Source organism: Scyliorhinus canicula, chromosome 12, assembly GCF_902713615.1.
Source record: "Scyliorhinus canicula chromosome 12, sScyCan1.1, whole genome shotgun sequence".
Lineage (NCBI taxonomy): Eukaryota > Metazoa > Chordata > Chondrichthyes > Carcharhiniformes > Scyliorhinidae > Scyliorhinus > Scyliorhinus canicula.
In genome coordinates, this window is record NC_052157.1 from 78,607,857 (window position 1) to 78,634,601 (window position 26,745).

The 26,745-nt window shown below is 47.0% G+C and overlaps 1 long non-coding RNA gene across 1 annotated transcript in view; it reads right to left on the reverse strand.

Annotated features, from left to right (window-relative positions):
* Nucleotides 1-240: 240 nt before the first annotated feature.
* LOC119974600 overlaps nt 241-26,745 on the reverse strand; it is a 32,154-nt gene continuing 5,649 nt past the window's right edge. The window contains exons 3-4 of the long non-coding RNA XR_005462531.1: nt 2,529-2,549; nt 241-261 (exon numbers count right to left, since the gene is read on the reverse strand). This is a non-coding gene — a long non-coding RNA (uncharacterized LOC119974600). The remainder of the gene's footprint in view (nt 262-2,528; nt 2,550-26,745) is intronic.

Below are 26,745 nucleotides of genomic sequence, written 5' to 3' on the forward strand. Positions count from 1 at the left end.
TAACTCATTTCCAAAAACTGTCTCTCTGCCTACTAAAACAGAGCTATATGTGTCAGTCATGATAGTCAGCCTGCAGAAGAGTCACAATCTAACAGATATTTTTTAGTCAGACTGGATTAATTGCTGACATTCTTTATGAATTTCAACAGCACTCTTATTTTCCCACTAGCGTTCGAGCATTTTCTGCAACGTCGTTTCTGGCAAAATGAAGACACACTCAAAAGTTTTGTACTGCCTTACCAACTTTCAGATTCTTTATCTCTGTGTGGCATAAGGACACGCGTCTGAATGTTTTGCACTCGTTCCACTTATTCATGAACTTACAAATGGGAAACCCGAATTTCAAAACTCAACCTCGACAATAGGTCGGGCAAGATTGTGGCAATGTGGCGACGCACGCACATGTTCAAACGACATGGTGCAGAAGTCCGAAAATGTTGTCGCCATTGAACGACATCGTGTTATTCCAACGTTTTAGTAAAAGTTAAGAGTGATAATACGAAAGACAATGCAATAAAGCAAGTTACGATTGCTTGGTATTTGGTTGACTACGTAGAAATCGACACATGATTCTGATGATTCTGTTGTAAATATGTTTCAATGCCGTACATAATGCAGCGCACAGCATGTTATACCAAAGCAGCAATATGCGAGGACAGAAATGCAGTGTATCATTATAATTAGAAAATCCATTGTGGAGTTTTATCTATCATCACTTGGTGACTACAAACCTAAAATGTCCATGACATGAATTACCAAACATTTGCTCAACAAAATACTCTGCACCTCTTACTCAGTCGCTCACGCTCCCACACGCCAGTAACAAACGGGAGCTATATCTACGTGTAACGGTTAGTCGGCCGATGAGCAAAATTTATGCCTAGAAATTCTCAGCAGCCAAGAATTGTTGGCTTCAATATTTTAAAGCTTCCAGTGCTGAGAAAACTCTTTTACGTGAGAACAAGATATCACCCGAAAATCTTTGCAGCATCCATGAGCACGGGTGAAGTCCCGGAGGACTGGAGAATTGCTAATGTTGTCCCTTTGTTTAAGAAGGGTAGCAGGCATAATCGAGGAAATTATACACCTGTGAGCTTGACGTCAGTGGTAGGCAAACTGTTGGAGAAGATACTGAGGGATAGTATATATTCACGTCTGGAAGAAAATAGAATTATCAGTGATAAGCAGCATGGTTTTGTGCAGTGTAAGTCATGTCTTACAAACCTAATAGAATTCTTTGAGGAAGTGACAAAGTTAATTGATAAGGGAAGGGCTGTAGATGTCATATACATGGAATTCTGTAAGGCGTTTGATAAAGTTCCCCATGCAGGTTGATGAAAAAAGTGAAGTTGTATTGTGTTCAGGGTGCACTAGCTAGATGGAAAAAGAACTGGCTGGGCAACAGGAGACAGAGAGTAGTGGTGGAATGGACTGTTTCAAAATGGAGAAGGGTGACTAGTGGTGTTCCACAGGGATCCGTGCTCGGACCACTGTTGTTTGTGATATACATAAATGATCTGGAGGAAGGTATAGGTGGCCTGATTAGCAAGGTTGCAGATGAAACTAAGATTGGTGGAGTTGCAAGATAGCGAGGAGGACTGTCAGACAATACAGTAAAATACAGATAGATTTGAGAGTTGGGCAGAGAAATGGTAGCTGGAAATCAATCCAGGCAAATGCGAGGTGATGCATTTTGGAAGATGTAATTCAAGAGCGGACTAAATGGTCAATGGAACAGTCCTGGGGAAAGTTGATGTCCAGAAAGATCTGGGATTTCAGGTCCGTTGTACCCTGAAGGTGGGAACGCAGGTTGATAGAGTGGTCAAGATGGCATACAGCAAGCTTGCCTTAATCGGCCGGGGTATTGAATACATAAGTCGGCAGGTCATTTTACAGTTGTATAGGAATTTAGTTAGGCCACATTTGGAATACTGCGTGTAGTTCTGGTCGCCACATTACCAGAAGGACGAGGATGCTTCTGAGAGGGTGCAGAGGAGGTTCACCAGGATGTTGGCTGGAATGGAGGGTGCTAGCTATGAAGAAAAGTTAAGTAAATTAGGATTGTTTTCGTTGGAAAGACGGAGGTTGAGGGGGGACCTGATTGAGGTCTATAAAATTATGAGAGGTATGGACAGGGTGGATAGCAACAAGCTTTTTCCAAGATTGGTGGTGTCACTTACAATGCGTCACAATTTCAATGTGAGAGCGGGACAGTTTAAGGGAGATGTGCGTGGAAAGATTTTTATGCAGAGGGTGGTGTGTGCCTGGAACGCTTTGCCAGCGGAGGTGGCGGAGGCCGGCAAGACAGCATCATTTAAGATGCATCTAGACAGGTATATGAACGGGCGGGGAACAGAGGGAAGTAGAACTTGGACAATAGGGGACAGGTTTAGATAAAGGATCTATCTCGGCGCAGGCTGGGAGGGCCGAAGGTCCTGTTTCTGTGCTGTAATTTTCTTTGTTCTTTGTAATCGCATTGTTTCTGCCAAATTCATACATTGATACAGAATGATATTTAACTGCGTTACCTTCACTTGCTTCTGCTAGTTCTGTAGGACACAAGGGTATGACTGTTTTGAAGGCATTCCATTTGCGAGGAACAGAAATGAGAATTAAATGAGAGCAAAGCAAGAATGCTAACACTTTATAATTGATCTGGCATACTCATGCCAGGGGAAAGCAACAAGACACAGAGACAAGCAGCACAATGTCTCAGCACGATAAATCGGACGCAATGGAATTGGATCTTTGCAGGAAAATGTTTTGAGGAAAGGCACGTTTTGAAAAAAGTAATAAAAACAATAGTTTTTGATACTTAATGAAATCAGTGACACTTCCAGAGTTTTGGTTGACTACGTCTGCAAGAAGTGCAATGATTGACAGCTCCTCCCATGTAGCGTGGTTCTGATGAGAGCAGCAGGTACACGCATTTCGTAGATGCCGGTGCAGGAAAGCGTCATGGATGGGAGTTATAGAGACGTGGTCACGCCCACGCTGCAGGAAGATGGATGGGTGACGCTACAAAGGGCAGACAGTCAGTGCCGGAATCCCATATGGCCGTCCCCCTCTCTACATGTTGTACTGCTTTGGATACCTTGGTAGTGGAGAGGCGGGAGATAGACAATCAGTGGAAATCAACAGCAGACATCACAGTCGCACCACAACTGGTTCTGCAGCTCAGGAGGAGAGGGAAAAGTCCCGGACGTCGATGGTTATGGTGACTCAAAGTGAGAGGCACAGAAAGGCGCTCTGCGGATGTGAATGAGACTCGACGATGGCATGTTGCCTCCCTGGTGCCAGGGTCGGAACTAACACAGGACATCATGAGGGGATGGTTAAAATACAGAGGTCATAGTACACAAACGTACGAACGACAGAGGTAGGAACTGTGACGAGACCTTGCAGATGGAGTTCAGGGAGTTCGGCATTAAGCTAAATTGCAGGACATTGAGGGCAGTAATGTCAAGAAGACTCCTTGTGCCACATGCCAACGAGGCTACAACTAGGAGGGTAGTGCACATTTGGCTAAACGGGTAGTGTCGGAGTGAGGATTTTATATGTCGGGGCCATTGGGACCTCTTTCGGGGCAGATGCGACATCTAAAATAAGTATGTGTTGCATCCCAACTGGCGATGTACGGATATCCTGGCTGCGAGGTTTGTTGGAGTTAATCTAGAGGATGTAAACTAGTATGGCAGCGGATGGAAACCAGAGTGTTAGCATGGAACGTATAACACCTAAATGCGAAATATATAACAGGAATAGGAGATAAATATCAACCTCAGGCACTGCAAAAGATCTGACTAGTGTGAGACGGGAGGTGGTAAATGTTAGAACATAAGAACATAAGAACTAGGAGCAGGAGTAGGCCATCTGGCCCCTCGAGCCTGCTCTGCCATTCAATTAGATCATGGCTGATCTTTTGTGGACTCAGCTCTACTTTCCGGCCCGAACACCATAACCCTTAATCCCTTTATTCTTCAAAAAACTATCTATCTTTACCTTAAAAACATGTAATGAAGGAGCCTCAACTACTTCACTGGGCAAGGAATTCCATAGATTCACAACCCTTTGGGTGAAGAAGTTCCTCCTAAACTCAGTCCTAAATCTACTTCCCCTTATTTTGAGGCTATGCCCCCTAGTTCTGCTGTCACCGCCAGTGGAAACAACCTGCCCGCATCTATCCTATCTATTCCCTTCATAATTTTAAATGTTTCTATAAGATCCCCCCTCATCCTTCTAAATTCCAACGAGTACAGTCCCAGTCTACTCAACCTCTCCTCATAATCCAACCCCTTCAGATCTGGGATTAACCTAGTGAATCTCCTCTGCACACCCTCCAGCGTCAGTACGTCCTTTCTCAAGTAAGGAGACCAAAACTGAACACAATACTCCAGGTGTGGCCGCACTAACACCTTATACAATTGCAACATAACCTCCCTAGTCTTAAACTCCATCCCTCTAGCAATGAAGGACAAAATTCCATTTGCCTTCTTAATCACCTGTTGCACTTGTAAACCAACCTTCTGTGACTCATGCACTAGCACACCCAAGTCTCTCTGAACAGCGGCATGCTTTAATATTTTATCGTTTAAATAATAATCCCGTTTGCTGTTATTCCTACCAAAATGGATAACCTCACATTTGTCAACATTGTATTCCATCTGCCGGACCGGAGCCCATTCACTTAACCTATCCAAATCCCTCTGCAGTCTTCCAGTATCCTCTGCACTTTTCGCTTTACCACTCATCTTAGTGTCATCTGCAAACTTGGACACATTGCCCTTGGTCCCCAACTCCAAATCATCAAAGTAAATTGTGAACAATTGTGGGCCCAACACGGATCCCTGAGGGACACCACTAGCTACTGATTGCCAACCAGAGAAACACCCATTTATCCCAACTCTTTGCTTTCTATTAATTAACCAATCCTCTATCCATGCTACAACTTTACCCTTAATGCCATGCATCTTTATCTTATGCAGCAACCTTTTGTGTGGCACCTTGTCAAAGGCTTTCTGGAAATCCAGATATACCACATCCATCGGCTCCCCGTTATCTACTGCACTGGTAATGTCCTCAAAAAATTCCACTAAATTAGTTAGGCATGACCTGCCTTTAACGAACCCATGCTGCGTCTGCCCAATGGGACAATTTCTATCCAGATGCCTCGCAATTTCTTCCTTGATGATAGATTCCAGCATCTTCCCTATTACCGAAGTTAAACTCACTGGCCGATAATTTCCTGCTTTCTGCCTACCTCCTTTTTTAAACAGTGGCGTCACGTTTGCTAATTTCCAATCCACCGGGACCACCCCAGAGTCTAGTGAATTTCGGTAAATTATCACTAGTGCATCTGCAATTTCCCTAGCCATCTCTTTTGGCACTCTGGGATGCATTCCATCAGGGCCAGGAGACTTGTCTATCTTTAGCCCCATTAGCTTGCCCATCACTCCCTCCTTAGTGATAACAATCCGCTCAAGGTCCTCACCTGTCATAGCCTCATTTCTATCAGTCGCTGGCATGTTATTTGTGTCTTCCACTGTGAAGACCGACCCAAAAAACCTGTTCAGTTCCTCAGCCATTTCCTCATTTCCCATTATTAAAACTCCCTTTTCATCCTCTAAAGGACCAATATTTAACTTAGCCACTATTTTTTGTCTAATATATTTGTAAAAACTTTTACTGTCTGTTTTTATATTCTGAGCAAGTTTACTCTCATACTCTATCTTACTCTTCTTTATAGCTTTTTTTTAGTAGATTTCTGTTGCCCCCTAAAGATTTCCCAGTCCTCTAATCTCCCAGCAATATTTGCCACTTTATATGCTTTTTCCTTCAATTTGATACTCTCCCTTATTTCCTTAGATATCCACGGTCGATTTTCCCTCTTTCTTCCGTCCTTCCTTTTTGTTGGTATAAACCTTTGCTGAGCACTGTGAAAAATCGCTTGGAAGATTCTCCACTGTTCCTCAACTGTTCCACCATAAAGTATTAGCTCCCAGTCTACCTTAGCTAGTTCTTCTCTCATCCCCTTGTAATCTCCTTTGTTTAAACACAAAACACTAGTATTTGATTTTAGTTTCTCACCCTCCATCTGTATTTTAAATTCCACCATATTGTGATCGCTCCTTCCGAGAGGATCCCTAACTATGAGATCATGAATCAATCCTGTCTCATTACACAGGACAAGATCTAGGACCGCTTGTTCCCTCGTAGGTTCCCTTACATACTGAGGGTTTTGTCCCTAAATAGGTGCGCTATATGGAACAAGTCACTGTACCTGTTGCTTATGTTGAAATTTGCTGGTATGACGTTGTGGGCATCAAATAGATGTGGCTGAAAGGGGATCAGGGCTGGGATCTAAATGTACACGTATGTGTGCCCTATCGTCAGGACAGGCAAATTGACAGATGTGCAAAGGTTGCATTGTTCATGAGGAATGAAGTTAAATCGATAGCAAGGAGAGAAATATGGATGGGAAGGAATAGGACATATTTGGGAATAGCTGAGTAATCGCAAAGGTACAAAGACCCTGATGGGAGTTATGCACAGACCCCCGAGATGTACACAGGGTGTTTGACAGAAATAACTCAGGAGATAGAAAGGGCATCTAACAAAGGCAACATTACAATAATATGGTGGGATTTAAATTTTCAGATGGATTGTGAAAGTCAGGTTAGTAGTACATCACAAGAAAATGAATTTGTGGAATGGGCAAGAGATATTTGTTTTCAGCAGCTTGTGACAGCCAACGAGGGAACAGACAGTTCTGGATTTCGTTATTCAACTTGATTAGAGAACTGAAGGTGAAGGAATACTTTGGAACCAGCGACCACAACGTTTACCTTGCAGTTTGAGAGGGGGAAGCTGGAATTAGATATATCGGTAATACAATTACTTAAATCCAACTGCAAGGGCTTGAAAGGAGAAGCTGTCCAGAGTTGATTGGATAACGAGCAAAGCAGGGAAGACAGTTGAAAAGTAATGACAGGAGTTTTGAGGTTTTTTTTCTGTAAGGACACCAGAAATTCATCCCAAGGAGGAGGAAACCTGCTAAGGGGAGGAAAAGGCTTCCACGACTGACGAGAGTCATCAAGGTGAGCATCAATGCAAAAGGAATATCATAAGAAGTGGCGAGGATTAGTAGGAAGCCAGAGAATTGGGAAACATTTAAAAGGGAGCTCCGAACGACAAATAATCAATACGGGTAGATAATATGAAATATGAGTGCAAGCTAGTTGGCACTATAAAAGAAGATAGGAACTGTTTCCGGGAAGGCAAACGTCTACATTGGAGCACTGTAAACATTCACTGGAGAAGTAATAGTAGGAAACAAAAATGACAGAGGAACTGAATAGTTACTTTGTATCGGTTGTCACGGTGGAAGACAGCAGTGGAATGCCAGTACTCCAGGAGAATAATAGGACCCAGGGGAGTGTAGTGGTCGTCCCTCAGGAGAAGGTTATGAGGAGATTATAAGGACTGAAGGTGGAAAAATCACCTGTACAGGATGGATTACACCACAGGGTTCGATAACAGATAGCTGGGTAGATTGTGGAGACATTGGTGGTGATCTTTCAGCAATCACTGGAGGCAGGGAGCGTCCGAGAGGAATATAAAGTAGCTAATGCAACACGGCTGTTTAAAATGGGAGGGAGGCAGAAGACAGGAAATTATAGGCCATTTGGCGAGACTTGGGACATTGTTAAGAATTTTATTTTCGTTCTTTTTTTGGCATTTTCAGCATGATGTGCATTGGCGTTCGTGTTCATTTGCAACGCAACAAAACTTTTATCTTACTTTATTTTATTTACAGATTGCTGCCGTCAAGTTCGGCGAGTCCTCTAATCCCTCCCGTGCACCCTCCCAAGCCTCCCTGTCCCTAAGCCCTCTCCCATCCGCACCTTTCTATTCTGCCTGATCTTTCCCGGGATTTGCTCACCCTTTACTTGCTCCCCCTTCTCTTCAACCTTAGTCGGCTTCAGCCGTTTTTTTTAGTGTATGACTGTGGCGGGGGCGTTACTCCCACCACCCCCCACCCCCCCGTGTTGTCCCTTTTCTTCCGTCTCATAATCTCTTCCAGCTTCCCCACACCCAGCCACCCCCCCCCCCCCCCGATTTGTGCGTCTCTGGATTTCCTCCTTGTGTTCTTAATTTGATTCCTCTCTGATGCTTTCAAGCTCCCCCTCTCCTGGCTGCTGCTGCCACAAACGGACCAACATATTGTCCCCATGTATTAAGGAAGTCTCCCTCTGAGCCTTGGATGGAATATTTTACCTTCTCCAAATGCAGAAATTCCGATAGATCAGCTAACGAGGGTGCGCGTGGTGGTGCTTCTGTTCGCCAGTGAGCGATCGGACGGGGCTGGCTTAGCACATTGATAAATCGATGGCTTTGAAAGCAGACTAAGGCACGCCAGCAGAATGGTTCAATTCCTATACCAGCCTTCCCGTACACACGCCAGAATGAGGCGACTAGGGCCTTTTCATAGTAACTTCATTTGAAAGCTACTTGTGACGATAAGCGATTTTAATTTCATTTTTCTTCCGCGTGCGGTTAGGGTAGCGAAAGCTAGGGCGACGGCCCTCTTCCCCATCTGCAGCTGTGGCTGCTTTAATATCCCGAAGATTGACACATTTGGACATGGTTTCACGCTCAGCCCTACAACATTGGACATTGCCTCGGAGAAGGCTGTCCAGAACTCGATAAGTTTGAAACACGCCCATAACATGTGCGTGTGGTTAACCTGGCTCCATTGGCACCATTCACATTTATCCTCCACCTCTGGGAACAATCTGCTCATTCGGGTTTGAACTGCATGAGGCTGAGATTTGCGCAGGAGGAGGGAGATATGGTCATGCATAGTGCGTCGCTCCAGATTCCCCACCAAACTTCTATTCCCAGTTCGTCCTCTCATTTTTTTCTGGTCTCGTTCAGTGTTGTTCTGGCTGTCGTTTTTTTCTCCCCTCAGAGTACACCGTGCTTACTGTCCTCGGTCATCAAGTCCTCTATTCGTGTTGTCTCCGGGGCCTTGCGTGTCCTACTGCCTCTTTGCGGTGGAAATGATTGATTTTTCAGTGTCTAATTTCCTATCCTGTCTGCAATTCCCCTTCGTCCGTCAGTTCGTTCAGCATTACAAGGCTGTGCCGTTTCTAGATGTCCCGAACTGTCAACGTTGTATGGCCCTCTCTCCATTACTTATACGTTGCGTCTATCATGGCTGTGGGAGTGGTGGTTGTGTGGGGGATATATAGTTACCGCAGATGGAGGGCGTGGCAGACATCCCGGTGACCCGAAATGTTGTCTTAGCTGGCCCCACGTTTTCAGAGTGTCCATTCCCACTTGGTGCGATTTGCATTTCGCCGCTGGGGAATGGAGGTACGCTTTATTTCCGGGAGCAGGAGATAGAGACGGAGCTGGAGTACAGCTTGGGAATTAGATTGGTTCTTAAACTTACGCCCAGGTTCCAACGGCCGTCATTTCCGGGAGCGGAGAGACAGAGGGAGCACGAGTGCAGCTTGGTAATCAGTTCGGTTTTTAAACTTCCCCTCGCCCTGTCCAGCGGCCTTCATTTTCGGGAGCGTGAGAGAAAGAGGGAGCCAGTGTGCAGCTTCTGAATCAGGTAGGTTTTTAAATATACCCCCAGGTTCCAGCGGCCTTCATTTCTGGGAGCGGAAAAGAGAGAGGGAGCCGGAGTGCAGCTTCGTAATCAGGTCAGATCTTCAGCTTACCCAAAGGTTCCAGCGGCATTCATTTCTTGGAGCGGGGGAGAGACGGGAGCCGCAGTGCAGCTTGGGAATCAGGTAGTTTCTTCAACATACCCGCAGGTTCCAGCGGTCTTCATTTCAGAGAGCGGTGGAGAGATAGGTAGCGGATGTGTCGCTTGGGAATCAAGGTTGTTAAACTTACCGCTAGGTTCCAGCGGCCTTCATTTCCGTGAGCGGGAGAGGCAGAGGGAGCCGGAGTACAGCTTCAGAATGAGGTTGGAGCTTAACCATACCCTTATGTTCCAGCACCCTTCATTTCAAGGAGCGAGAGAGAGCGGGAGCCGGCGTGCAGCTTGGGAATCAGGCAGGTGCTTAAAATTCCCACCAGGTTCCAGCAGCATTCATTTTCAGGAGTGGGAGAGAGAGTGGAAGCCGGAGTGCAGCTTGGGAATCATGTTGTTTCTTAAAATTAGCCCCAAGCTCCAACGGCCTTCATTTTCGGGAGCAGGGGCGAGGGAGGGAGCCGGAGAACAGCTTGGAAATGAGGTAGGTTATAATTTCCGGGAGAGAGAGCTAGCCGGAGGACAGCTTGGGAATCAGTTAGGTTCTTAAACTTACCGCCAGTTTCCAGCGGCCTTCATTTCGGAGAGCGCACGAGAGAGAGGGAGCCGAAGCACAGCTTGGAAAACAGGTAGGTTCGTAAACTTACGCCCATTTTCCAGCTGCTTCATTTTCGGGAGATGGAGTGACAGATGGAGCGGGAGTGCAGCTTGGGATTCAGGTAGGTTCTTAGACATACCCGCATGTTTCAGCGGCCTTCATTTCCGGGAGCGGGTGAGAGAGATGGAGCCGGAGCGCAGATTTGGAATCTGGTACGTTCTTAAACTTACCCCCAGGTTCCAGCGGCCTTCATTTCCGGGAGAGAGAGGAAGCTGGAGTACAGCTTGGAAATCAGCTCGGTTCTTAACCTTACTCCCATGTTCTAGAGGCCTTAATTTCCGGCAGCGGGGGTAGACAGAAGGAGCCGGAGTACAGCTTGGGAATCAGGGCGGTTAATAAACGTACCCCGAGGTACCAGCGGCTTTCATTTCAGAGAGCGGGAGAGTGAGAAGGAGGCGGAGTACATCTTGGGAATCAGTTAAGGTCTTAAACTTAACCCAGGTTCCAGCGGCCTTCATTTACGGGAGCGGGAGAGAGGGAGTGAGCCCGAGTAGCGCTTGGAATTAAGGTAGGTGCTTAAGTGTTCTATTTCTACCTGTATTTAAGTTGGGCGGTTGCTAAACCCGAGGAACGACACCAGTAATATCCCCCACCTTTCCAAATCCTCTAACCTAAGTTAATATCAGGTAAGCTCGTTATTTATTTTCTTTTATCCGCAAATTGGCTGGAGGGGATGGAGGCGAAGGCAGTACAATGTTCCACCTGCAGATTATTTAAGGTGAGGATCGCCGTCAGTATACCTGCTGATTTCACCTGTGTGAAGTGCAGCCTTCTCCTGCTCCTCAGAAACCGCATCAGGGAACTAGAGCTGGATGAACTACGGATCATTCAGGAGGCAGTGGTGGTCACAGATCGTAGCTTCAAGGATGTAGTTACTCCGCAGAATGTAGATAGATGTGTGACGGTGAGAGGGGCTGGGAGGAAGGACTCAGTGCAGGGATCCCCTGCGGGCGTTACCCTCAGTAATATATCTACCGCATTGGATAATGTTAAAGTGGACGGCCTACCAGTGGTAAGCTACAGTAACCGGATCTCAAGCACCGACTCCATCCATGTGGCTCAGTAGGGAAGAGGGGAGAGCCGAAGAGCAATAGCTATTGGGCACTCGATAGTTAGAGGGACAGATAAACGGTTATGTGGCAATGAAAGCGACTCATGGATGGTATGCTGCCTGGTGGGTGCCAGGGTCCGTGATGTCTCGGACCGTGTTTTCAGAATCCTTAAGGGGAGGGAGAACAGGAGGGCTGTTTTAGGCTGCAAAGAGACATTGATAAAATGCAGAGCTGGGCCGAAAAATGGCAGATGGAGTTTAACCGTGATAAGTGGGAAGTGATTAATATTGGGAGGAAACATTTGAATGCGGATTACAGGTTCAACAACAGGGTTATGAGGAATACGGAGGAACAGAGAGATCTTAGGGTTCAGGTCCACAGATCTTTGAAGATTGCCACTCAATTGGATAGAGCCGTGCAGAAGGCCTCTCGTGTGTATGTGTTTATTAACAGAGGGCTTGGGTTCAACAGACGTGGAGTTATGCTGCAACTGTACATGTCCCTGGTGAGACCACAATTGGAATATTATCTGCAGTTCTGGTCACCTCACTATACGAAGGATGTGGAATTATTGAAAAGGGTGTAAAGGAGATTTACCAGGATGCTGCCTTGTTTGGAAGGAAGGTCTTCTGAGGAAAGGTTGAGAGAGCTAGGGCTTTTCTCTTTGGGGCGGAGGAGGCTGAGAGGCGACTGAATAGATGTTTATAAGGTGATGAGGGGGATAGATAGAGTGGACGTTCAGAGACTACTTCTTCAGGTGGATGTGGTTTTTTCAAGAGGGCATAACTATAATGTTCAGTGTGGAAGATACAGGACCGATGTCCGAGGATGGTTCTTTACTCAGAGTGTTTAGAGTGTGGAATGGAACGCCTGCTGTGATAGTGGAGTCGGACACTTCAGGAACTTTCAAGCGGTTATTGGATCGGCACATGGAGCACACCAGAATGACAGGAAGTGTCAAGACAATGACACGGATAGCTTTATCTTGGTTTCGGACAATTCTTATCACAACATCGAGAGCCGAAGGGCCTGTTATGTGCTGCACTTTTTTATGTTCTGTGAAGTGCTGCCGTGGCCCGGGCTCTGATGGCAGTTCCCTTGCAAGAGACCTCCTCCACCAGTACTCAATCTGAATTGGACACGTGCACACATTCCCGCACTCGTTTGGCTGTTGCTGTCCTGTAGTAATACTGCAAGTTTGGCATTGCCAGTCATCCCTTACTATTGCTCAGTTACAGTGTTGTTATGGGGACACCTGGATTCCTGTAATGCCTCCACCCCCGGCTCCCCAACATACACACACGAACGCCATAACTCAGCTACCTAAGTTCTGAGTAAAGCCCGTCGGGATGATGGTAGTTATGAACTTAAACAGGAAGAGAAATCTCGGAAGCACGTGCAATTCGGCCGTCTGCACTCTCTCCGCCAGGAAGAATAGGAGACCGGCTCACTTCTGTTGGTCCTTTTTGACTTCCTCCAACAGGCTGGTAAGGTTCCATTTCTGTATATGTGTCAAGTATATACTTGTATATACTTGCAAGTAATAACACAAGGAATAAAACTGGAGATGTTAAGATTCAAAACAGAGGTAAAAAAACCAACATAAGTGTACTTTACCTGAATGCTCGTAGTATTCGGAATAAAGTAAATGAGTTGGTGGCACAAATCATCGTGAAGGACTATGATTTAGTGGCATTTACTGAAACATGGTTAAAGGATGGTCACGACTGGGAGTTAAATATCCGAGGGTATCAAACTATTCGGAAGGACAGAGTGGATGGTAAGGGAGGTGGTGTTGCTCTGTTATTTAAGGATGACATCCGGGCAATAGTAAGGGATGACATCGGTGCTATGGAGGATAAGGTTGAATCCATTTGGGTGGAAATCAGGAATAGTAAGGCGAAAAAGTCACTGATAGGAGTAGTCTATCGGCCACCAAATAGTAACGAGATGGTGGGGCAGGCAATAAACAAAGAAATAACTGATGCATGTAGAAATGGTACAGCAGTTATCATGGGGGATTTTAATCTACATGTCGATTGGTTTAACCAGGTCGGTCAAGGCAACCGTGAGGAGGGGTTTATAGAATGTATCCGCGATAGTTTCCTAGAACAGTATGTAATGGAACCTACGAGGGAACAAGCGGTCCTAGATCTTGTCCTGTGTAATGAGACAGGATTGATTCATGATCTCATAGTTAGGGATCCTCTCGGAAGGAGCGATCACAATATGGTGGAATTTAAAATACAGATGGAGGGTGAGAAACTAAAATCAAATACTAGTGTTTTGTGTTTAAACAAAGGAGATTACAAGGGGATGAGAGAAGAACTAGCTAAGGTAGACTGGGAGCTAAGACTTTATGGTGGAACAGTTGAGGAACAGTGGAGAACCTTCCAAGCGATTTTTCACAGTGCTCAGCAAAGGTTTATACCAACAAAAAGGAAGGACGGAAGAAAGAGGGAAAATCGACCGTGGATATCTAAGGAAATAAGGGAGAGTATCAAATTGAAGGAAAAAGCATATAAAGTGGCAAAGATTGCTGGGAGATTAGAGGACTGGGAAATCTTTAGGGGGCAACAGAAAGCTACTAAAAAAGCTATAAAGAAGAGTAAGATAGAGTATGAGAGTAAACTTGCTCAGAATATAAAAACAGACAGTAAAAGTTTTTACAAATATATAAGACAAAAAAGAGTGGCTAAGGTAAATATTGGTCCTTTAGAGGATGAGAAGGGAGTTTTAATAATGGGAAATGAGGAAATGGCTGAGGAACTGAATAGGTTTTTTGGGTCGGTCTTCACAGTGGAAGACACAGATAACATGCCAGTGACTGATAGAAATGAGGCTATGACAGGTGAGGACCTTGAGACGATTGTTATCACTAAGGAGGGAGTGATGGGCAAGCTAATGGGGCTAAAGGTAGACAAGTCTCCTGGCCCTGATGGAATGCATCCCAGAGTGCTAAAAGAGATGGCTAGGGAAATTGCAGATGTACTAGTGATAATTTACCGAAATTCACTAGACTCTGGGGTGGTCCCGGTGGATTGGAAATTAGCAAACGTGACGCCACTGTTTAAAAAAGGAGGTAGGCAGAAAGCAGGAAATTATCGGCCAGTGAGTTTAACTTCGGTAATAGGGAAGATGCTGGAATCTATCATCAAGGAAGAAATTGCGAGGCATCTGGATAGAAATTGTCCCATTGGGCAGACGCAGCATGGGTTCGTAAAAGGCAGGTCGTGCCTAACTAATTTAGTGGAATTTTTTGAGGACATTACCAGTGCAGTAGATAACGGGGAGCCGATGGATGTGGTATATCTGGATTTCCAGAAAGCCTTTGACAAGGTGCCACACAAAAGGTTGCTGCATAAGATAAAGATGCATGGCATTATGGGTAAAGTAGTAGCATGGATAGAGGATTGGTTAATTAATAGAAAGCAAAGAGTTGGGATAAATGGGTGTTTCTCTGGTTGGCAATCAGTAGCTAGTGGTGTCCCTCAGGGATCCGTGTTGGGCCCAGAATTGTTCACAATTTACATTGATGATTTGGAGTTGGGGACCAAGGGCAATGTGTCCAAGTTTGCAGATGACACTAAGATGAGTGGTAAAGCGAAAAGTGCAGAGGATACTGGAAGTCTGCAGAGGGATTTGGATAGGTTAAGTGAATGGGCTCGGGTCTGGCAGATGGAATACAATGTTGACAAATGTGAGGTTATCCATTTTGGTAGGAATAACAGCAAACGGGATTATTATTTAAACGATAAAATATTAAAGCATGCCGCTGTTCAGAGAGACTTGGGTGTGCTAGTGCATGAGTCACAGAAGGTTGGTTTACAAGTGCAACAGGTGATTAAGAAGGCAAATGGAATTTTGTCCTTCATTGCAAGAGGGATGGAGTTTAAGACTAGGGAGGGTATGTTGCAATTGTATAAGGTGTTAGTGCGGCCACACCTGGAGTATTGTGTTCAGTTTTGGTCTCCTTACTTGAGAAAGGACGTACTGGCGCTGGAGGGTGTGCAGAGGAGATTCACTAGGTTAATCCCAGAGCTGAAGGGGTTGGATTATGAGGAGAGGTTGAGTAGACTGGGACTGTACTCGTTGGAATTTAGAAGGATGAGGGGGGATCTAATAGAAACATTTAAAATTATGAAGGGAATAGATAGGATAGATGCGGGCAGGTTGTTTCCACTGGCGGGTGACAGCAGAACTAGGGGGCATAGCCTCAAAATAAGGGGAAGTAGATTTAGAACTGAGTTTAGGAGGAACTTCTTCACCCAAAGGGTTGTGAATCTATGGAATTCCTTGCCCAGTGAAGCAGTTGAGGCTCCTTCATTACATGTTTTTAAGGTAAAGATAGATAGTTTTTTGAAGAATAAAGGGATTAAGGGTTATGGTGTTCGGGCCGGAAAGTAGAGCTGAGTCCACAAAAGATCAGCCATGATCTAATTGAATGGCAGAGCAGGCTCGAGGGGCCAGATGGCCTACTCCTGCTCCTAGTTCTTATGTTCTTATGTTCTAACATTTACCACCTCCCGTCTCACACTAGTCAGATCTTTTGCAGTGCCTGAGGTTGATATTTATCTCCTATTCTTGTTATATATTTCGCATTTAGGTGTTATACGTTCCATGCTAACACTCTGGTTTCCATCCGCTGCCATACTAGTTTACATCCTCTAGATGGTGTTCGGGCCGGAAAGTGGAGCTGAGTCCACAAAAGATCAGCCATGATCTCATTGAATGGCGGAGCAGGCTCGAGGGGCCAGATGGCCTACTCCTGCTCCTAGTTCTTATGTTCTTATGTTCTTATGTTCTTATGTTCTTATGTTCTTATACAAGGGCAGCACGGTAGCATGGTGGTTAGCATAAATGCTTCACAGCTCCTGGGTCCCAGGTTCGATTCCCGGCTGGGTCACTGTCGGTGCGGAGTCTGCACGTCCTCCCCTTGTGTGCGTGGGTTTCCTCCGTGTGCTCCGGTTTCCTCCCACAGTCCAAAGATGAGCGGGTTAGGTGGATTGGCCATGCTAAATTGCCCCTAGTGTCCTAAAAAAGTAAGGTTAGGGGGGGGTTGTTGGGTTACGTGTATAGGGTAGATATGTGGGTTTGGGTAGGGTGATCATTGCTCGGCACAACATCGAGGGCCGAAGGGCCTGTTCTGTGCTGTACTGTTCTATGTTCTATGTTCTATCTGGCTGTTTGGATCCCTTGGAATCGGAATCTGTTTTGTGCTGTTTTGATCGGGAGCTCCTCCAGCTATGTCCCTCCCCCGTTTGGGTTCAGCGGAAATGCCTCACTTTTGCCCAGGTTGGGAACGCTTTAAATAAATGCATGATAGTTTTCAGTCCTTCCCGTGGCTTTTAGGCGGACAGGAGCTGGTGATCTGCATACAGCTGAGTTCTGTGCTCTCTGCCTCCTCATTGGATGCCTTTCCAGTTTGTAGCACCCCAGTCGGGCTATTGCTATGGGTTCCATTGAGAAAGCAAACTATAGCAGGGTCAGTGGGCATTCTTGCCATGTGCCTCTTTGTAGCAGGATTTGTTCCGAGCTGGTGGTGTTCGTTCGAACGCTCGCAGTAGGAGTACTGCACAGAAGTGTCACCAAGGAGGTGAATCCTGCTCCTAGCCAAAGCCGTTCCAGTAACTCTTGACTTTGTCACAGTCTTTATCTGCATCCAGGGAGGCGATCACCTCTGGTGTTCTCTCCCTGGTCAGGGTCATAATGCCGTTCACCAGCTGTCTGATGTTCGCATTGAGTTTCCTACCCTTGACAAGCCCATCTGATCTTCAGTGACCACCTTCCGAACGTGTTCTCCAGCAAACACATTCATAAGCGGAATGGGTCTATAATATCCACATCCCGACGGGTCTGTCGTTTGGGGTATTATTAAGATTGAGGCCTGTGCTAGCATGCGATGCAAAGTGTCCCTTGCCAGCATGTCTGTGAACAGGTCACTTCGATGTGCGGCCCAGAGCCCGTGCGAATTTCTTGTCGACGTCTGCCGGGATCCATCATGCCCCGGCGCCTTCCCTGCCTTTGTGGTGCGGAGGCACTCCATGATTTATCCCAGATCGATTGGTCCTTCCAATTCCCCCGTATACTCTCTCCCACAACGGGCATTTCCAGGCTGTCGAGGAATTGTTTCATCCCCGCATCGCCATCAGATTCGGAGGTCTCCACTCCTCGGTCTCAAATGCTTGATTGACCTCTACTGGTTCCACTATCAGTGTGCCTCTGCCATATTGTACCTGTGCTATGTGCCTCATGGCTGCCTGCTGTCTCAGCTCGTGAGCCAGCAGGCCGCCAACATTTTTTCCACGTTCGAAAAAGATTCCCGTGCCTGCCGGAGTTGGTACATGCTTTCTATTAGATAGCAGGTTAAATTCCATTTGTAGCATTTGCCTCTATGCAGCAGATGTACAACATAGACGCGGAGTATTTTCTGTTTACCTGCAAGAGGGAGATCGCATTTTGCCTGCGATTGTTTTCGCTGAAGGCCTTGTCGTCCAGGAGATCTGTGTCCAATCTTCACATGGGGCGCTGGGTACGTGCCGTCTCCAACCTCACATCCAGGTACTGCGGAACATGGTTGCATATGACTATTGTGGAGTACTGTGCTCCTGTAATACCACGAAATACCGTTTTGCCCGCTGCAAAGAAGTAGATACAGAATATACATTGGCCAATTTGAAAACTTGAGAAATATTTTTCTCCCGGGTGCAGGAACCTTAACGGAACCACTGTCCCCCAACTGTTCCATAAATGTCCCCAGCTCCTTAGCCATACCTGTCATTTTCCCGTTCTAGGATTTGACTGGTCGGTCAGTGGGTCCTGTACACAGATATAATTGCCCCTATAATCAGTCAATGTCGGCAATTTCCGCCATGGTATTTTATTATAAAGTCTGTGTCCTCCCAGTTGAGTGCGATCACATTCTCCAGTACTACCTGTGCCCCATCCAGGACACCACTGTTTATGGTGTACTATCCACTGGATCCATAACCGTACTAGTCACAGTCAATTTCGACCACTCGCTGTTGAGTATGGCCGCTGCCCTAGCCCTTGAACCGTAACATGAATGGTGCGTCTGTCCCACCCAGGCCTTTCTTCCCAGTAGTCTCTCTTTTTCCCTCAGGTGTGTTTCCTGCAGGTAGCCTATGTCCGCCTTCTGGATTCTCAGGTGGGCGAAGACCCTGTATCATTTCACTGGGCCATTAAGTCCCCTTACATTCCAGGAAACTAGCTTGGTGGAGGTGTTGCGACACCCCCTCCCCGGTTCTTGGGATCAACCACACTGACCTGGTGGACTGCCCTGCACTGCGGTCATTCTTTTGTCAGGGAGCATTCCAAACCGGACATGGTCGCCGCCCTTCCCATGAGGTTGGGCTACTGCGCTCCACGGCTTCACTTTGTCCAGGGACGCCAAATGTGCGCACGCCACTTTTGTGCTCCCCTGAAACCCAGGGATTCACCTTTTATAGCCCTGCCAAAGTGGCTGCTTATGGCGTTCTCTTGATTAATCAGCCTTCTCTACGCCTGCAGGGACGTGTGTCTGTCTCGCTGTCAAGCCTTTCCTATCTTCAGGCCTTTTTTGGTCCGTGAATGCCCTCCTTTTCTCACCTACACTCCTTGGGGCCCCAGCACTTCTCCCCCCCCCCCCGAATTCGCCCGCGTTACTGCCCAGGACACACCCTGACTTGGTCAGACGCTTCATCTCCCTGAGAGATGCGCCACGGTCCACTTTAATGGTTCTGTTCCCGTGAAAGCCCTCCCTGCAAGTACTGTGGCTCCCCTCCAGAGGGTGGTCTCGCCATATAACTGTGATGTCTGCCCGGCTCCGTTCCCTACCGCGCCCCCTCACCTATTTCCCCTATCCTCGCTACGCTCTCTATGTCCTCCTATTTTAGTCGGAGAAGGAGGCAGCACATTCCGGCGACAACAGGGACCATGCAAAACATCTGTGTGCCGTTTCGTCCTCCACTTTCCGTCTTTTGCCCCGCATCCCTCCCCTTTTCTGCGCCTGTTCCTTCTCTAGCCTGTTGGTTTTCATCAACCCCTCGTACTTCGCCAGGGTGCCAAATTATTTTCATTTTACTTTATGCCTTTACCAAAATTCTGAATGGAAACAACATGCCGAACATCACCACGACCTTGTAGGGCACCGATTTCGCCTTCTTGAATTCGGCCCTTTTTTTGCGAGGTCATCCCCAGTGTCCTGATAGAGCCTTATTCTGTGTTCTTTGACTGTCGGGCCCACCGCATGATCTTCTCCCGGTTCGCGTATTGGTGTAGCTTCGCAATGATTGATTTCGGCTGCGCCGCTGTCTTGAGTTTTTGCCGCAGCTCCCTGAGTGCCCCATCGAGTTCTGGGGGTTTGGGAAGCTGTTACTCCCGATCAGGTTGCCCAGCATGTTGGGGATATGGGCCTTTGGCACCCTTCCCTTCACCCCGTCTGGCAGATCCACAATAGGGATGTTCTGTCACAGGGGCCTATTTAATTCGTCCTCTACGCTTCCCCGCAGGTTCCCTTGCACTGCCAGAAAACTTTTCACGTTGATCGCCAGAGCGACGAACCAATCCCTCTAGTCGGTTGCCGTCCTTTTCAGCTCCTAGAACGTCATTGTCCGTTCTGCCACATTCTTTGATGGGCCGTCTATCGAACGCTGGATGGCAGCCATCGCTTCGGTCACCACCGCCATCAACATCTCTTTTACCACCACATGGAGTAAATTTTCGTCGTCTTCATCATGACAGTTCGTTCTTCTTTGAGGAATGTCATCCATCCCTCCCCCGTTGTAGTGCGCGGTGGTGGAGGTGGGGTGAAGGGCGTCGCTACCAGTTTATGCTCCTCTGTTCGGGTCGCCCCGTACCTTGTTTCATCGGGAACTCCGCCTTGCCTCGTGCGTCCGCTGGTGCGTCTGCTCACTGCTCCTGCCCCTTGCCGCCTCTACTGACATTTCGCCAGCACTTTGAACTATCGCTTGCCGGAATTTTCCCTTCTGCTTCCGCGCTACTAGTGTCTTTTGAAATGTTAGCAGTTTTGCGTGGCATTTTGAGCCAAGAATTCTGGAAAATTTGCTATTTTGGGTGCGATTGGCAAAACAGCCATCTGATGTGCGCGCGCTCAGCATATTGCCATGACCGGAAGTATACTGGTAAGAATTTCAGAGTCCATCATTAAAGATTACATCGTAGAATACTTGGAAGTGCATAGTAAAATAGGACTGACTCAGAACCGTTTCATTGTGGGGAGTTAATGTCTGAAAAAATCTTTTCTGGTTCTTTGATAACGTGAAGAGGGAGTTTGATAAAAGAGAACTCGCGGACATGAGTTATTTAGAACTCCAGAAGGCCTTTGTCAATGTTCAGCACAGGAGACAGTTAAATAAGTTTAGATCCCATGCTTTCAAGTGGACGATCCTGGCATCGATAAAAGATCGGCTGCCTGGCATAAGGAAGAAGATGGGGATAAAGGAGTCATTTTCACGATGGCAGCAGGTGACTAATTGTATGTCCCAGCGGTGTGTGCTGGGCCATAACGTTTCGCAATGTGCGTTAATAATATGGTAGACGGAACTGAAGGCCCTGTTTGCGACGTTATCAGATGGTACAAAGATCTGTCGTGGAACAGGTAGCAGTGAAAAGTCAGGGAGCTACAAAAAGTGGAGGCTAATCGGCGGAGGGATGGCAATGAGCCCCCCACCTCGGCTGATCATCTGGAATGTTCGAGGGTTAAATGGGCCGGTCAAAAGGGCACATGTGTTCGTGCATCTAAGGGGATTGAAGGCGAACGTAGTAATGTTGCAGGAGACTCAACTTCGAGTTATGGACCTGGTTAGACTGGGGAAAGGCTGGGTCCATCAGGTCTTTCACTCGCGACTAGATTAAAAGATGGAGAGGTTGCAACCCTGATCAATAAGCGAGTGGTATTTGAGGGAGTAGAATAGTCTCGGACGTGGGATGTCGATACATTATGTATGTGGGATGGTAGAGGGGGTGCAGGTGGTATTAGTAAATGTGGACACCCGAAATTGGGATGATGTAGGGTTTATAAAGTGGATGCTGGGGAAGATACCTGACCTGGACTCGCACAGGTTTGTCATGGGAGGGGACTTCAACACTATTATGCACCCTGGCTTGAATCGGTCAAGCTCGAAAACGGGCAGGATGCCAGCAATGGCAAAGGAACTAAAAGGGATCATAGAGTTGATGGGGGCGTGGTGCATCCAGGGAGATTTAGGCAGCCGAGCGTCAAGGAGCTCTCCTTCTACTAACACGTGCATAAAGTGTATTCCCGGATTGATTTCTACGTTTTGAGCAGAGCCTTGCTAGGTGGGATGGCGAAGAGGGGATACTTGGTGATTACAATCTCAGACCATGCTCAACATTGGGTTGAACTGCAGGTTAGTAAAGACAGTAACCAGCGCCCGCACTGGAGGTTGGATGTGGGACCTTTGGCGGATGAAGTAGTGTGCGAGCGGCTGAGGAAATGTATACATAGCCACCTGCAGCTCAATGACATGAGGGAATTTTCAGCAGCGTTGGTGTGGAAAGCACTGAAGGCGGTGGTCAGGGGGGAACTGATCTCGTGTACAGGGCGGAGACGGACCGACCGGTAAAGGAGTTACTACAGATTTATGGGCGGTACGCGGACACCCTGGAGACAGGTAATGGCGGAGGTTACAGGCGGAGTTTAGCTTGCTGATGACAGGAAGGGCGGTCGTGCAGCTGAGAAAGGCGAGGGGGGGGGGGATATCTGATCATGGGGAGAAGTCCAGCAGAACACTTGTTCAGCAGCTTAGGAAGAGGGCGGCAGCTAGGATGATAGGAAAAGTAAAGGACGGAACTGGGAACCTGGTTGGTGATTCAGTAGGGGTGAATGGGGCGTTTAGGGATTTCTACAGCAGGCTGTACAGGTCCGAATCCCCTATGGGGAGTGAGGCACTTCTTGGACCTGCTGAATTTCCCAAAGGTGGATGGGGAGCGTGTAGAATGGCTGAAGGGCACAATCGGGCTGGTGGAGATAGTGGAGAGCATGAAGGCCATGCAGACTGGAAAGGCCACTGGTCCTGACAGGTACCCAATGGAGTTTTATAAATCTTTCTCGGAGATATTGGGGCGAGTGTCGTTGAGGATGTTCAATGAGGCAAGGGAATGAGGGGTGTTGCCACCGACGATGTCACAGGCAACGATCTTGCTTATTCGTAAGCGGGCCAATACCTGGAGCTGTGTGGGTCCTGCAGTCCGATCTCCCTGTTTAATGTAGATGCCAAGTTGCCGGCTAAAATCAATCCTCCAGGCACTAGGATTGTGCTCCAGAGGTTACTGGCGAAGACCAGACTGCGTATGCTAAGGGTAGAAAGTTAGTGGGCAACGTAAGAAGACCTTTAAATGTGATCATGATGCACATTGGATAGTAGGGAGGTGGAGGTAGTGATCGCAATGGCTGCAGAAAAGGCTTTTGACCGGGTAGAATGGGACCAACTGTGGGAGATATTGGGATGGTTCCGATTCGGACGGGGCTTTATTAACTGTGTCAGGTTACTGAATCAGGCTCATGTGGCAAGTGCAGCGAAAAATAGGATAACAAAGGATTATTTTAGAGTACATTGGTGGACTAAACTTGGATGCCTCCTCTCCCCAGTGTTGTTTGGGTTGGCTATAGAACCGTTGGCAATTGCTCTCAGAGCGTCCAAGGGCTGGAGAGGACTGTTCTGGGTGGGGAGGCGAAGGGCACAGAGTTTCGTTCTGTACAGATAACCTGCTTCTGTTTATTTCAGACCCAGCAGAGGGGATGGAAGAAATCATGAGGACAACCGGGGTAAATGGCCGGTTTTCGGGGTATAATCTTAAGATGTTTGTGGTGCAGGCCAGCGGACAGGAGAGGCGATTGGGAGAGCTGACGTTTCGGTTAGTACAGGGAAGCTTCATGTATCTAGGCATACAAGAGGCACGGGAATGGAATCGGCTGCATGAATTGAATCTGGCCCTGCTGGTGGACAAAATGAAGGACGATTTTCTGAAATGGGACGCGCTTCCGTTGTCTCTGGCTGGAGGGTGCGAACGATGAAGATGACGGTCTTCCCGAGATTCCTATTGTATTTCAGTGTCTCCCCATCTATATTCCGCGGTCCTTTTTTAAGCGGGACAACAGAGTGATCAAGAGCTTCGTCTGGGCGGGCATAACCACGCAGTTAAGGAAGGTAATGCTTGAGCGGTGTCGCGGTGAGGGCGGGCTGGCACTGCCAAATGTTAGCAATTATTATTGGGTGGCTAACATAGCAATGATCAGGAAGTGGGTGGTGGGGGAGGGGTCGGCATGGGTGCATATGGAGGCGGCATCATGTAAGGGCACCAGTTTGAGGGCGTTGGTAACTGCGCCTCTGCCGTTTCCGCCTGCACGGTACTCCACCAGTCTCCAAGCCTGAGAGTTTGTGGCCAGAGGATGCGGCATGTGGGAGTATTGGGAGCATTGGTCTGTGCGCCAGTCTGTCAGCATTGCCAGTTTGCCCCGGGGAGTATGGACGGCGGTTCCGGTTGTGGCTGAGAGCAGGGATTGAGAGGATAGGGGAAATGTTCATAGAGGGGAGCTTTCCGAGTAAGAGGCCGTTGGAGGAATAGTTTGGGTTGTCGAGGGGCAACCAATTCAGATATCGGCAGGTGCGGGACTTCCTTCTTAAAGAGGTACCATCCTTCCTGCTTTTACCGCTAAGGGGGATTCAGGACTGGCTAGTCCAGAGGGGGTGGAGGAGAAGGGAGCGGCTTGGAATTTTATAAGGAGATGCAGACCGAGGAGCTGAAGTGCAAGTTGGAGGAAGAGGTGAGAGGTGAGATAGAGGATGGTCTATGGCAGGTGCGTTAAGTAGAGTCAATACGTCGGCAACATGTGCCAGGCTCAGGCTGATACAATTTAAGTTTGTTCACTGGGCTCAGATGACAGTGGCCCAGTTGAGCAGATTAATGGGGTGGAGGACATGTGCATTAAATATGCGGGAGGATTGGCGAACCATGTCCACTTGTTTTGGAAATGTCCAAAGCTTAGCAAATTTTGGTAGGGGTTTTCGGACGTTATGTCCTCGGCGTTCAAAACAAGGATGGCGCTGAGTCCAGAGGTGGTGATTGTCGGGGTGTCAGAAGACCCGGGAATGCAGGAGGAGAAAGATGCAGATGTTCTGGCTTTTGCTTCCCTCGTCGCCCGGAGATGGATACGATCAGCACAGAGGGACCCAAATCGCCCGAAGTCGGAGACCTGGCTATCGAGCATGGCTAGCTTTCTCTTTTGGAGAAAATCAAGTTCGCCTTGAGGAGGTCACTGTTTGGGTTCAACTGGAGATGGCAACCGTATGACGACTCCTTTGCGGGAATTTAATTGTCAGCAGACGGGGGCGGGAGGAAGGAGTAGTTTACATTAGAGAAGGGTGTCAATAAAGGTGGGACCTGTACGAGAGGTAAATGGCTTTTGCACTATGTTTATGCTTTCATGTATATTGTTTATTTTGTTGTTATCACTATATCAAAAATACTTCAATAAAATGTTTATTTAAAAAAAAGATAAAGCAGGGGGCTGAAGAAAGACTTGGAGATGTCCGGAGAGTGGAATGTGGAAACGTGGCAGATTATGTTGTTTGCAACGTGGGATGAAGGCACAGACGATTTTCTGAATTGTGAAATGCTCTAGAAATCAGAAGCATAGTGGGATTTTGTAGTCCTTGTTCAAGATTTTCTGAAGCTTCACGGGCAGGTCCAGTCGGCAGTTAGCAAGGCACATGCATAGTGATCATGCACGCTGTGATATCGAGAATACAGGACCTGGGATGTACTTCTGAGGCTCTGGTTAAACCCCATTTAGAATATTGTCAGCAGTTCTGCACTCCGTATCGATGGAAGGATGTATTGGCATTGGGAATGGTCAGAGCATGTTTACAGGAATGATCTCTGTAAGGAAGAGCTTATCGTATGAGGAACCGTTGTGGACTCTGTGTCTGTACTCGATTGAGTTTCGAAGGATGCGGGTGGATCTTCTTGAAACAGGTGACTGCAATGCCTCGATAGAGTGGATATGGAGAGGATGTTTCCACTTGGAGGAACAAGTAGAACCAGATGACACAGTCTCAGACTAAAGGAATGATCCGTCAAAACAGATGAGGAGGATATCTTGAGCCAGAATTGTGGTGAATCTGTGGAACGCTTTGCCGTATAAGGCTGCGGAGGCGAAGAAACTGAGCGCCTTTAAGACAGAGATAGACAGGTTCTTGATTAATCAGTGGGTGAGGGGTTACGTGGAGAAGGCAGGAGATGTGTTTGACGAAAGTTCCGGCCATGATTGAATGGCGGAGCAGGCTCGAAGGACCGAGTGGTCGAATTGTGCTCTGATGTCTTCTGGTTTTATGATACATTAACAATTTTATGAGTATGTAGCGATGGTGGAATTAATGTAAACTGGAGAATGTGTGGCCAAAAACAATTGGAGGTTCATAGTGTTCTTACAGATATCATTGCAATTCATTTAAAAATCGCAAGTTTTCTTGTGGACCGATGACAACCAGAATTTGATATCAAACACAGTATACATCAAGGATAAGAATAGCCATGTGATTTCCTAAAGTGATAAACTCGACATCGCGCATTGGCGGTCCTTTGAAGGCAACGCTCATTTGGACAACTGAAACATTGAATTTTAATTTTTCGGAAATTAATATTGTGATCACAGCGCAGGGTAAAATAAAGGAGCTTTTTGAGATGGAGGTTCTGGAATAGCAGGAACTGCCTAAGATTGGACACAATACAACGTGTACATAAAATCAAGATCAAAAAATTTAAAATTTGCTTGGCTCGGCGCAAAGTTTAGTCTGTGAACATCAGCCAAAAGCTGTTGCTTTGAGCTCATAGTTATTGCACTGAAGAGATACCTCCGTTCAATGCATGTCACATTGCATGTTTAAATGTGTTATGTTTTTGCTGAAATATTCCAGAATTATGACAGGAGAGTGGAATCGTTCAAATGCTGCTACAGAAAGGCTTTGTAAACATCGAAGAGCCGCCTCGACTCTCTCTGGACTATTAACATTATGACATTCCGTGATTCTATAATGAAATCATGATATAAATAATTGCAGACCGTGTATTCTATTTCGCCATGCATATTTAAGCAAATAAGTCGGATATGCACGGTTGTAAAATCCGTATTCCTGGATAATTTGTGCGTCCAATATGAACCAACAAATAAATTCAGACAGCTAATTTTAAACATTAATCTTGAAAATTGAGGACCAGTTAAA